At 40.5% G+C, this 14,127-nt stretch overlaps 1 long non-coding RNA gene across 1 annotated transcript in view; it reads right to left on the bottom strand.

Moving 5' to 3' along the window:
• Positions 1–3,103: 3,103 nt before the first annotated feature.
• Positions 3,104–14,127, bottom strand: part of LOC137637126 (uncharacterized) — a 25,361-nt gene continuing 14,337 nt past the window's right edge. Inside the window, exon 4 of the long non-coding RNA XR_011043408.1 lies at positions 3,104–3,168. This is a non-coding gene — a long non-coding RNA (uncharacterized lncRNA). The remainder of the gene's footprint in view (positions 3,169–14,127) is intronic.

Below are 14,127 nucleotides of genomic sequence, written 5' to 3'. Positions count from 1 at the left end.
ACAGATGGCTCACAGGACTGGCGCTCTCCTCTTGATGGCTCACAGGACTGGCGCTCTCCTCTTGATGGCTCACAGGACTGGCGCTCTCCTCTTGATGGCTCACAGGACTGGCGCTCTCCTCTTGAGGGCTCACAGGACTGGCGCTCTCCTCTTGAGGGCTCACAGAACTGGCGCTCTCCTCTTGAGGGCTCACAGGACTGGCGCTCTCCTCTTGAGGGCTCACAGGACTGGCGCTCTCCTCTTGAGGGCTCACAGAACTGGCGCTCTCCTCTTGAGGGCTCACAGAACTGGCGCTCTCCTCTTGAGGGCTCACAGAACTGGCGCTCTCCTCTTGAGGGCTCACAGAACTGGCGCTCTCCTCTTGAGGGCTCACAGAACTGGCGCTCTCCTCTTGAGGGCTCACAGAACTGGCGCTCTCCTCTTGAGGGCTCACAGAACTGGCGCTCTCCTCTTGAGGGCTCACAGAACTGGCGCTCTCCTCTTGAGGGCTCACAGAACTGGCGCTCTCCTCTTGAGGGCTCACAGAACTGGCGCTCTCCTCTTGAGGGCTCACAGAACTGGCGCTCTCCTCTTGAGGGCTCACAGAACTGGCGCTCTCCTCTTGAGGGCTCACAGAACTGGCGCTCTCCTCTTGAGGGCTCACAGAACTGGCGCTCTCCTCTTGAGGGCTCACAGAACTGGCGCTCTCCTCTTGAGGGCTCACAGAACTGGCGCTCTCCTCTTGAGGGCTCACAGAACTGGCGCTCTCCTCTTGAGGGCTCACAGAACTGGCGCTCTCCTCTTGAGGGCTCACAGAACTGGCGCTCTCCTCTTGAGGGCTCACAGAACTGGCGCTCTCCTCTTGAGGGCTCACAGAACTGGCGCTCTCCTCTTGAGGGCTCACAGAACTGGCGCTCTCCTCTTGAGGGCTCACAGAACTGGCGCTCTCCTCTTGAGGGCTCACAGAACTGGCGCTCTCCTCTTGAGGGCTCACAGAACTGGCGCTCTCCTCTTGAGGGCTCACAGAACTGGCGCTCTCCTCTTGAGGGCTCACAGAACTGGCGCTCTCCTCTTGAGGGCTCACAGAACTGGCGCTCTCCTCTTGAGGGCTCACAGAACTGGCGCTCTCCTCTTGAGGGCTCACAGAACTGGCGCTCTCCTCTTGTGGGCTCACAGAACTGGCGCTCTCCTCTTGAGGGCTCACAGAACTGGCGCTCTCCTCTTGTGGGCTCACAGAACTGGCGCTCTCCTCTTGATGGCTCACAGAACTGGCGCTCTCCTCTTGTGGGCTCACAGAACTGGCGCTCTCCTCTTGATGGCTCACAGAACTGGCGCTCTCCTCTTGTGGGCTCACAGAACTGGCGCTCTCCTCTTGATGGCTCACAGAACTGGCGCTCTCCTCTTGTGGGCTCACAGAACTGGCGCTCTCCTCTTGTGGGCTCACAGAACTGGCGCTCTCCTCTTGATGGCTCACAGAACTGGCGCTCTCCTCTTGATGGCTCACAGAACTGGCGCTCTCCTCTTGTGGGCTCACAGAACTGGCGCTCTCCTCTTGATGGCTCACAGAACTGGCGCTCTCCTCTTGTGGGCTCACAGAACTGGCGCTCTCCTCTTGAGGGCTCACAGAACTGGCGCTCTCCTCTTGAGGGCTCACAGAACTGGCGCTCTCCTCTTGAGGGCTCACAGAACTGGCGCTCTCCTCTTGAGGGCTCACAGAACTGGCGCTCTCCTCTTGAGGGCTCACAGAACTGGCGCTCTCCTCTTGAGGGCTCACAGAACTGGCGCTCTCCTCTTGAGGGCTCACAGAACTGGCGCTCTCCTCTTGAGGGCTCACAGAACTGGCGCTCTCCTCTTGAGGGCTCACAGAACTGGCGCTCTCCTCTTGAGGGCTCACAGAACTGGCGCTCTCCTCTTGAGGGCTCACAGAACTGGCGCTCTCCTCTTGAGGGCTCACAGAACTGGCGCTCTCCTCTTGAGGGCTCACAGAACTGGCGCTCTCCTCTTGAGGGCTCACAGAACTGGCGCTCTCCTCTTGAGGGCTCACAGAACTGGCGCTCTCCTCTTGAGGGCTCACAGAACTGGCGCTCTCCTCTTGAGGGCTCACAGAACTGGCGCTCTCCTCTTGTGGGCTCACAGAACTGGCGCTCTCCTCTTGAGGGCTCACAGAACTGGCGCTCTCCTCTTGATGGCTCACAGAACTGGCGCTCTCCTCTTGATGGCTCACAGAACTGGCGCTCTCCTCTTGATGGCTCACAGAACTGGCGCTCTCCTCTTGATGGCCCACAGAACTGGCGCTCTCCTCTTGAGGGCTCACAGAACTGGCGCTCTCCTCTTGTGGGCTCACAGAACTGGCGCTCTCCTCTTGAGGGCTCACAGAACTGGCGCTCTCCTCTTGATGGCTCACAGAACTGGCGCTCTCCTCTTGAGGGCTCACAGAACTGGCGCTCTCCTCTTGTGGGCTCACAGAACTGGCGCTCTCCTCTTGAGGGCTCACAGAACTGGCGCTCTCCTCTTGATGGCTCACAGAACTGGCGCTCTCCTCTTGTGGGCTCACAGAACTGGCGCTCTCCTCTTGATGGCTCACAGAACTGGCGCTCTCCTCTTGTGGGCTCACAGAACTGGCGCTCTCCTCTTGATGGCTCACAGAACTGGCGCTCTCCTCTTGTGGGCTCACAGAACTGGCGCTCTCCTCTTGATGGCTCACAGAACTGGCGCTCTCCTCTTGATGGCTCACAGAACTGGCGCTCTCCTCTCGAGGGCTCACAGAACTGGCGCTCTCCTCTCGAGGGCTCACAGAACTGGCGCTCTCCTCTCGAGGGCTCACAGAACTGGCGCTCTCCTCTCGAGGGCTCACAGAATTGGCGCTCTCCTCTTGATGGCTCACAGAACTGGCGCTCTCCTCTTGTGGGCTCACAGAACTGGCGCTCTCCTCTTGATGGCTCACAGAACTGGCGCTCTCCTCTTGATGGCTCACAGAACTGGCCCTCTCCTCTTGATGGCTCACAGAACTGGCGCTCTCCTCTTGTGGGCTCACAGAACTGGCGCTCTCCTCTTGTGGGCTCACAGAACTGGCGCTCTCCTCTTGTGGGCTCACAGAACTGGCGCTCTCCTCTTGTGGGCTCACAGAACTGGCGCTCTCCTCTTGATGGCTCACAGGACTGGCGCACACTCTGCTATCTTAGCTCATTCCTGTGAATAATAAAATCTGAATTAGTATTGTCGTATATTTCATGTGTAACATGTTTTACATGAAAGAATTCCTGACTGATGAAATTTGACTAAAGACTAGACAAAATATCCCTTCTTTCTCCGTTAAATTCACTGACACGTCATGACCATAGCTACGAAATGAGGAATGAAAGACTTTGATTAGGAGTTTTACACCCAAGTCCAAATAGGTGATATCGACGGACTCAAGTCCGTCCACGTCACTCATTTGGACTTTGGTATTAACCAATCAAGTCTTCAGTGGCTATAATTATTTACTTATATATTTTGTATACAAAATAAAACTAAGCAAAAAGTTTAACGCTAACTCTCAGACAATATAACATGATCAGTAAGGTAAATTCTGAGAGCTTTGAGTCAATTATTTCCCTAAAATAAACCCTGGTCAGTAAGGATAATTTTCAGAGCTTTGAGTCAATTATTTCCCTAAAATAAACCCTGGTCAGTAAGGAAAATTCTCAGAGCTTTGAGTCAATTATTTCCCTAAAATAAACCCTGGTCAGTAAGGAGAATTCTCAGAGCTTTGAGTCAATTATTTCCCTAAAATAAACCCTGGTCAGTAAGGAAAATTCTCAGAGCTTTTAGTCAATTATTACCCTAAATTAAACCCTGGTCAGTAAGGAAAATTCTCGGATCTTTTAGTCAATTATTGCCCTAAAATAAACCCTGGTCAGTAAGGAAAATTCTCGGATCTTTTAGTCAATTATTTCCCTAAAATAAACCCTGGTCAGTAAGGAAAATTCTCGGATCTTTTAGTCAATTATTTCCCTAAAATAAACCCTGGTCAGTAAGGAAAATTCTCGGATCTTTTAGTCAATTATTTCCCTAAAATAAACCCTGGTCAGTAAGGAAAATTCTCGGATCTTTTAGTCAATTATTTCCCTAAAATAAACCCTGGTCAGTAAGGAAAATTCTCAGAGCTTTTAGTCAATTATTTCCCTAAAATAAACCCTGGTTAGTAAGGTAAATTCTGAGAGCTTTGAGTCAAATAATTATTTCCTTAAATTAGATATAAAACAATTATGAAAGAGAAAAAATGGTATTCTCGTTGAAATTGAATAAGGAACAAATTACCACATATAAAAAACCAACAATAAAACATATGCAGAATGAGAGTCAATGGAAGATCAACATATAAATTTTGACTTAAATGAAAGAAAAAAATATTGGCATTAAGAAAATGAATTTAGATAAAGGACTTAGAAGAGTGTAGAGAAGAGAGAACAAAATCTGGACATGAATAGAGAGGGGAAATAAAAGACATTGGACATGAATAGAGAGGGAACGAAAATTTGGATATGAAGAGAGAGGGGAACAAAAGTTGGACATAAATAGAAAGGGAACAAAAAATTGGACATGTACATTCTGGGAGAACAAATATTGGACATGAATATACATGGGGAACAAAAATTAGACATGAACATTCTAGGAGAACAAATATTGGACATGAATATACATGAGGAACAAAAATTGGATATGAACATTCAGGGAGAACAAATATTGGACATGAATATACATGGGGAACAAAAATTGGATATGAACATTCAGGGAGAACAAATATTGGACATGAATATACATGGGGAACAAAAATTGGACACGAACATTCTGGGAGAACAAGTATTGGACATGAATATACATGGGGAACAAAAATTGGATATGAACATTCAGGGAGAACAAATATTGGACATGAATATACATGAGGAACAAAAATTGGATATGAACATTCAGGGAGAACAAATATTGGACATGAATATACATGGGGAACAAAAATTGGACACGAACATTCTGGGAGAACAAGTATTGGACATGAATATACATGGGGAACAAATATTGGACACGAACATTCTGGGAGAACAAATATTGGACATGAATATACATGGGGAACAAAAATTGGACACGAACATTCTGGGAGAACAAATATTGGACATGAATATACATGGGGAACAAAAATTGGACACGAACATTCTGGGAGAACAAATATTGGATAAGAATATACATGGGGAACGAAAATTGGACATGAATATTCAGGACAACAAAAAATTGGACATGAATATTCAAAGGGAACAAAAAGAATGGACATGAATATTCAAAGGGAACAAAAAAAATGGACATAAATTGAGAGGGGTAACATGTAAATGGACATGAATGGAGACTCGGACCTTATAATTGGACATGAATAACGAGCGGGAACCAAATTTTGCTCATGAATAGAGCTAGGGACAAACAAATAAGGCAAAACACGGTGCTTTTTGAGTGAAAGAATTGTAAAGGGAATAAGAAAGCTGTTTTTAATACGAGGGATAAAGTCAGTAAAACCTCAATTTGAAATGAAAGAGTTAAAAGAAAACATTTGAATTGGAGAGAGAGAGAGAGAGAGAGAGAGAGAGAGAGAGAGAGAGAGAGAGAGAGAGAGAGAGAATCAAGCACTACCAACGAGTCAGATAACAAGGTCAAGCCTTATAAATTCACAATAGAGTCCTGCATTCGTGATTTCAAAAACTCCAGAGGGAACTTTTCAGACATACTACAAAGAGCTAAGCAGTTTGAAGAGACAGTACGTTCCTATCCCCATATAAAATCATAACCTATAACGACCCTACTGTCAAAATCATATTAATGACCCTGCCCTCAAAATCAATATCAAATTACCCTGCCCTCAAAATGAACAGAATTAATTAGCCTTGCCAATCCTGATTGACTGACAGATTATTAATTCAAAATGCCCATCGCCTATATGATTCTAACAAAAAAAATAATGAATAAACAATTGTTTCGAATCCCAACAACAACAGAGGAACAAAATTCGCATATAATTACCAACCAAAAGTCTACCAGCATTAAAATTGTGTTCTTTAAGGAACCGGAATCGAAGACTGTGTGGAATTTTATAAACAGAACGTAAGGGGCAAGTCAGAGAGAGAGAGAGAGAGAGAGAGAGAGAGAGAGAGAGATCCAAGGGTGACTTTCAGTACACACCTGCCAAAGATTCAAAACTTCAAACTTGCAGCGAATGTTTTCATGTTGAAAAGGCTGACAAGTCTTTTTATGGTTTAAATATGAAATATCTGTTTTAATGTTATTGTTTTTATAGAAATTCTATTTCAATTGTTCAATACTTCTCTTATCGTTTATTTATTTCCTTATTTCCTTTCCTCACTGGACTATTTTCCCCTGTTGAAGCACTTGTGCTTATACCATCTTGCTTTTCCAACTAGGGTTCTAGCTCAGCTAGTAATAATAATAATAATAACAACAGTGCAAAGATCTGTAACCAATGCCTACAGTACACCGCACGAGTTCCAACGACAGCAGTAATTTTTTTTATTCCCAATAGCAGTAGTGATTCTGTAAAAGCAGTTCATAACTAAAACCAACAGAGAGAGAGAGAGAGAGAGAGAGAGAGAGAGAGAGAGAGAGAGAGAGAGAGAGAGAGAGAGAGAGAGAGATTCTACATTAAATGCTTGAAAGGCCTTCGATTTTCAGTATCAAAGTCTAAACATACATGACATTTCGTTTAGTAAAATGTATGCATAAACTGGAGTCACAGCCATCTAGTATTTTGCTGTGAATACATAAAATAATCGACTAATATAAAATGCTAATTATATCTTTTGACAGACAGCCGGCAGAAATCCTGGCTTGGTCTAGTTTTCTGTTTCGCCAGAAGGTAGTTCGAGGGAAGAGGTCAGTTCAAGCTAGAAGGGGACAAGAGACACAAGCAGCAGAAAAGGAATCCTGCTTGGACCTTGCCAGTAACCTTATGGAGTGTTTGGGTGATCATTGTATGATAATTGTATTCTGTTATACCTAAATACATCTTGATTTGACTGTTAAAAATACCCGATTGTGAACTGACAGTAGATAATCTAACATTTGAGTTGTACGAGTTTATTTTATATTTGGTTTAGCTTTATTCACATTGTAACCAAAATCTGCATGAAGGATATTTATTTCTATTTACATTTAAAACTGTAAAGAAATCGATAAATATATCAATTGAAATGGTTTATTGTGTTTTGTAACCTTACTGGCTGTGTAATCAAAGCTGTTCTAAAACTAATATTGAAATTTGAGATTTCCTTATAACACGACGAACTTTATCTATCAATAAATTATAACTAAAAACTGACAAGAGAAAACTGTTTATATGTTTTTTTAAACATTTGGATTTATTTAACCCATAAATTTCTCCATTGTGTTAGAAAAATACAAATGAAACTGGTGGTATTAAGAAATGAGGACCAAAATATGTTACCCAAAATGTCAATAGTACAAAAGTAACTGCAAATTTTCAAAATAAGAAAGTAACTGCAAATTTTCAAAGTAGAAAAGTATCTGCAAATTTTCACAGGAGAAAAGTAACTGCAAATTTTCAAAGTAGAGAAGTAACTGCAAATTTTCAAAGAAAAAAAGTAACTGCAAATTTTCAAAGAAGAAAAGTAATTGCAAATTTTCTAAGTAGAAAAGTGTGTGACAAATGTGTAGCTACAAACTTTCAAAGTGGAAAAATGTGTAACTACAAATTTTCAAAGAACAGTGGTTAACTACAAAACTATGAATGACCATAAACCATAAAACTCTTGAAAAGTAAACCTCAACACTAAATGATTAAAAATAAAATGGCTGGAAAATGGAGAAAATTCCTAAAACCGAAACAATTTTGTAAAGTTAAATAATATACATGTAGACTGGTATTTATTTCAGAGAAATGTATTGGTCTGTGTACCCAAACGCTTTGACTTCTATAACTACAGTAATTAGATTTTTGTGTCAGGGAACCGGCAGGAATTCCAGAGTGGACTAGTTTTTGGACAAGCTGAAAGGGGTAGGGGGCGGTGGAGAGGTTTAGGTAGTAAGGTAGTAAGGTTGTAAGGTAGTAAGGTAGTAAGGTTGTAAGGTAGTAAGGTTGTAAGGTAGTAAGGTTGTAAGGTAGTAAGGTTGTAAGGTAGTAAGGTTGTAAGGTATTTAGGTTGTAAGGTATTTAGGTTGTAAGGTAGTCAGTCATGGATTGTAAGTCCCTGAGGAAACAGGTAGCTAAGAGAACACTAGTGTGAGGTCTGCGAGGGCTTTTCAAGAATTTTACTTGTGTCCATTGTATTTTTTTTATTAGGAATTACCATTAATACAATATAAAAAAAATTCGTCCTGCATATAATGGATAATATGAACAAAATGTCTATTTTCCTTCCTGTGCATTATAACGTATACAAATCAAGCATTACAATATTAAGAATCAAATTAATAACCTCGTTAAAACAGCTTCGTACTTCCAACTTATTACCAATTATGCCAAAACTAACTGCTGTTAAACACCTACGGAATTTTCATCAGGATCCAATTGACAAAAAAAACTTTCCCAGAATCTCACAAAAACTAAACCACACAAAAACTATATATAGCAGACCTCAGTACAAAGATTTCAGTATCCTTAATGTTACCCAACAATACCAAAAATAGGGAGAAGTGAACTTGAACTATGAAAAACTACAAAAGAAATCTTGAGTCATGAAGTAATAATAAAAATAGGGGAAAATTATCAAGCAAGTTAACATAGGAGGAATAGATATTATTAAGCGATTTTTCAATAAGCTCATTGCAACATGTCCACTTCTACTCGCCAAAAAACAAAAGCGAAAAATACATTTACAGGCCCAAGGAATCGGCTTAAGTCCTACGGATTATGCCGTAATAAATCTATGAGATAAAAGATATATTAAATCTTGTTGATAGAAATTTTAGAAATGAAAAACCTATAATAAATCACATTTAAATATTACCTATTAAACCTCTGCTGCTTACAACATTAAAATCTTAAAAACAGAAAAAACTCAAAATCGGATAAAGTTTTCTGACCAAAACATCCACAAAATACATTTTGAACAGCAAAGCCAAACTCACTGCACTGGGAGATGTTACCGTGAACACATTAGAGAGAGAGAGAGAGAGAGAGAGAGAGAGAGAGAGAGAGAGAGAGAGAGAGAGAGAGAGAGAGGGGGGGGGCTTCTTTTACATATTAGTTTAAGCATAATATACAAAATAACGTAACAATTAAGATAACGCATCTTCATTCGTACGACAACTTCGCTCAAAGAGGAAAATTCATTTTTTGTAAGTAAAACCATGGGGCCATTTTCTATGACTTATACAAAATCTTACTAAAATCAAGGACAATGAAAACCCTCTTTTAATAAACAGACAGAACAAACTCGATCCTACTACACCAACATACAAAACTAAGCAATTTAGTGACCTGGTAGAGTCAATAATGTCACAACCGAAAATTCAGGCTACACTTTCTTTGTCTTGCAAGGCTTAAAAAAGATGCTACATATATAAAGTGAACTATAGACTACAATAGGAAAAGAATGGCCCTGAATATCACATCTTGAAATAGACCTCAATATAAGAGGATCTATAGATATTATTTTTGTACAGGTGGAATTTTTCTATAGATGAGAACATATCATTAAGGGGGCAAAAGATGGTCAAAAAAATCTTGGAAAACGTCTGATACACTCCTACGTCAAACTGGAATACCATAAGGAATGCAGAGAAATGACGAGGAATACGTCTAATGAGAGAGAGAGAGAGAGAGAGAGAGAGAGAGAGAGAGAGAGAGAGAGAGAGAGAGAGAGAGAGAGAGAGAGTCATCCTTTGAGATCAAAGATGAGCTTACAAGAAAAATATGAACAAACATGATCACATCAAAGACATATTACAGGGTTTTTACCCAGTAATAACCCGGGGCTGATACAGATGTGCCAATCTGGGCTAGAGAAAATTAGGTAACATAAAAAAGTGGCATAATGAGGATAGAAGGAACACACAAGAAAGCATGCAGTAACTAGGAGAAAAAACGACTCGGGATGAAAAATACCTCTGTCCTTGCCGTCTTCACAACAATCAATACAAAAACAGCTGGTTCTCCTCTCGACCACTTGAGCCAGCTCTACTAAAGACTGGGGAATGAAAGTAAATCAAATATTCTGGCTACTTTCCTCATGGTAAGGGTAAAAGAGACTCTTCAGCTATGGTATGAGTTCTTCTAGATGAAGGACACTCCCATACCAAACCATTGTTCTCTAGTCTTGGATAGTGCCATAGCCTCTATACCATGGTCTTCCACCATCTTGGATTAGTTATCTTTCTGAAGTGGACACTCGGGTGCCCTGCTGTATCTTAATTTCTCTCCTTTTTTTTTTTGAAGTTTTATAATATATATTTGAAAGATACAATTTAATGTTATTACTTTTCTTAAAGTATTTTATTTTGATTGTCTATCACTTCTCTTGTAGTTTATTTATTTCATTGTTTCCATTTCTCGCTGGGCTGAGGGGGTGAAAATGGGGTGAGGGTGAAGCCAAAAATGAGGTGAAGCCAAAAATGGGGTGAAGGTGAAAATGCAGGGAGGGGTGAAAATGAGGTGTGTGGTGAAAATGAGGTATTCGGTGAAAATGAGGTATTCGGTGAAAATGAAGTGTGGGGTGAAAATGAAGTGTGGGGTGAAAATGAAGTGTGGTGAAGGTGAAAATGGGGTGAGGGGTGAAAATGGGGGGAGGGGTGAAAATGGGGGGAGGGGTGAAAATGGGGGGAGGGGTGAAAATGGGGTGAGGGGTGAGGGGTGAAAAAGGGGTGAGGGGTGAGGGGTGAAAATGGGGTGAGGGGTGAGGGGTGAAAAAGGGGGGAGGGGTGAAAAAGGGGTGAGGGGTGAGGGGTGAAAAAGGGGTGAGGGGTGAGGGTTGAAAAAGGGGTGAGGCACTGCCGTCTCAATACACAAGGCCTGGGTCTCAGAATTATGACGTCACAGCCTGCGTCGTTACAGAGTTCTCTATTTCAAACATACTTACCCTCATTTATTTATTTGTTCCTGTTCCTTTAACAGTATCGACTACTTACGTTCTTCTAACACCCCTTATGGTGCTATTCTACTAGTTATTTCTGTTTTTATCCATTTATGTTACTTCATAAATTCATGAAGTATTGACCTGGACTAGGTCAGATTATTATTTTTTCTCCTTATCATGTTGAAATAATAATATATATTTTCACCTTATTGTCATGATACTGTAATGATAATAATATAGCAATACATTTTTCACCTCGTTCTCATTCTATGATAATAACAATAGACACACTCTTGAGAGCCTAAGATTTTATTAAAGTAGTAATCTGCAACATACATGAAACATATTACACACATCAAGACTGCATTTTAAGGGAAATTACAAACAATTCATAGCATTTCAAAATGACATATTAGAGTACAGACAAACTTTCCTGCAAAATTACCTTAGTTGTCAAGTGTTGAAAGTTTTCTCTTTTTACTTTTTTCATGGCTTATTTTGTTATTGTAACACTTTGCATAATTATTTAATAATATATTGGACAGAGGCCAGATACACATCCTAAGTAGTGTACTTACTGATCTACCACATGAGCAACATTCATTTACATTAAAAGACTTTACCTGAAAATTCAAAGCTAGCTTAACAAGAACCTCTCTTTGATTATTGCATTGCAGAAAATCGTTCTTGAAATTACCAATGAGAGATTGAAATATTTGGTAAGTGGAAATACAAAGTGAAAGTGTAAAATCTGTTGGCCATTTCAAGCCACCTCTGTCAAGGATTTTGAGATATTTACAATTGTCAGGAATATCAACTTCAATTGCTCTATCAAGAGAGACCCTACTTAAACATAATTGACATTTTAGCTTTGTTTTAGTGCTGTGAGCAACGTAACCTGCAATATAAATCATAACATTTTCATCTTCCTTTGACAAGCCTTCTTCATCCACATATTCCTCAGCCTCCTTGAATTTCTCTAAACAATCGACAGAATCACACTTAGAGTCAAGTTCACATGGAGAGGAATTTAACTCAAAGATGGTTAATGGACCAGACTTCGACGAAGCCATGGAAAGAACATTCATAATTTTTAGTTTCTTTTCAGACTCCATTACTTGAGCAACAGCTACATTATAATTTGTACCACTCATCTTTCTATACTGTCCAAATCTACTTTCTAGCTTATCTGTTTGAAATTTCCCCAGTAATACATAATGAAAGTTATGGTGCTTCAACAAATAATCACATAATTTTATCAATGTTGATGTAGTGTGCCTGAGAGCAAAATATGTTTCTCTTGACAATCTACCATTCCTTCCATGGTGAGGCATATCCAACTCTTCCCAAGCACCAAGCCAGTGATCAAATTTACTGAGAAATATCAAGTTTGGATCTGAAGATGAATCTTGCTTAATAGGGTCAGATTCTTTCTGACGTAGGTGGACGCCTTTCTTTGGAGTTTTCACATTTACAATATGCCACCAGGATATTATTTGTTCCAAGAAATTAATAGTACCTGACACATCAAAAGTATTCATTGTTTTCAATGCAGCTACATTCTTTTCATCAAACAGTCTGACAACAAACTGCACATTCTGTCTTTCCAAATTAGTAGGGAAAAGAACTTTCTCTGACAAACCTGGCGCTAGTTTAACATATTTATCACGTTCTTTTGTGTAGAGTTCTTTCAGTGGCAGAAGATTTGCATTTTCCTGAATTTGGAAATTGGAAGGTGAAGGTATTACAAAAGTTTGAATGGGATTTTTCTGATTTAACCAATTATTTCGTATGCTTTTCAGTAAATGAACTGAATCAAAAAGGAAGAAAAGTGGCACAGTCAAATCATATGGATTTGGAATGGAGGAGGCAAGATTTCCATCACACATTTTCTCGAACATATTTCTGTTAACCCTGTTGTTATCAGAGATTAATGATACGACAATGTATCCTATATCATGGAGGAACGCCAAAACTTTGTGCGTCAACTCAAGAAGTGTCTGTGCTGTCAGATTACAGACTGGGTACAAAGCAGCAACATGTTTGTTTTTCGAAAGGATTGATGAAATCATAAAAGCCTGAACTGTTGTTGCAGGTTCACTAGAGTTAACAGAAGCACCATAAACTTTACCTCCTTTATATGAGAGGCCTTTGTTTACATGTATCTCATCAAGCAGCACATTTACAATTTTTTCTTCACTTTTTAGTGTTGCAAAATTTTTCCTTAAAAAGAGCTCATGTGAATTTCCATTACACACAGACTTTGCACCAGATACATTAAGCTTCCTTAGGTAATCAGGATGAGGGAGAATAAGGACCTTGCTGTCACGTAGATGTATGTACAGTGATGGCCTTGACAAATAGACACTATATGCCCAAACCAAAAAATCACAGCTGTATGCAACTTTTTCTTTACAAAACATGCTTAACTGTTCAGCACAAAACCATAACACTCCCCCCCTTGAACACTTGTCATTTTCTGATTCAGTTTCCAATAACCCCTCAATAACTTTAATACACTGGGTCACTCTGTCAACATCACTAATAGCTGATTGAAGGTTAGAACTCAAGTGACTCAATAAATTTTCAAATTTTGACCACCGATCACATTTGTTTTCTGATCCTAAAAGCCATTTAAATTTGTTAGAATTTAAAGCAGTGTTTTCGTACCATACTAAAACTTTCAAGTCTTTCATCACTTTAAAAGATACAATTAGCTTTGGTTGGTCCTCACAATTAACTTTAAGGAAAGATACAGTCTTCTCTTGAAACAAACAACCAATCCTTAGAAAGCCTATTAATAAAGTTTTTAACAAATTCATCGAAACTATTTATAGTGTCATTTTCCATCCATGTTTGAAACTTTAATTCATCTCGTTCAAGTACCTCGTCTTTTGTTTTCTGCGGATTCCTACGAGCTGGTGGTACTTTCTGTGACATGTATTTTGGTTGATTATGGAAGATAGTCAGGTATGCATCCTTGGTCAGAGTTGGCGTCCCCCTCTTAGCGGTGATCACAGTTCCATCAGGACGTGTAATGCTGTCTTCTGTAACGATGAAACTTTCTTCGAAGTGC

The sequence above is a fragment of the Palaemon carinicauda genome, unplaced genomic scaffold (assembly GCF_036898095.1).
Source record: "Palaemon carinicauda isolate YSFRI2023 unplaced genomic scaffold, ASM3689809v2 scaffold544, whole genome shotgun sequence".
In the NCBI taxonomy this organism is placed as follows: domain Eukaryota; kingdom Metazoa; phylum Arthropoda; class Malacostraca; order Decapoda; family Palaemonidae; genus Palaemon; species Palaemon carinicauda.
The sequence above is the reverse complement of the archived record's forward strand: the minus strand, read 5'-3'. Positions and strand labels throughout refer to the sequence as shown.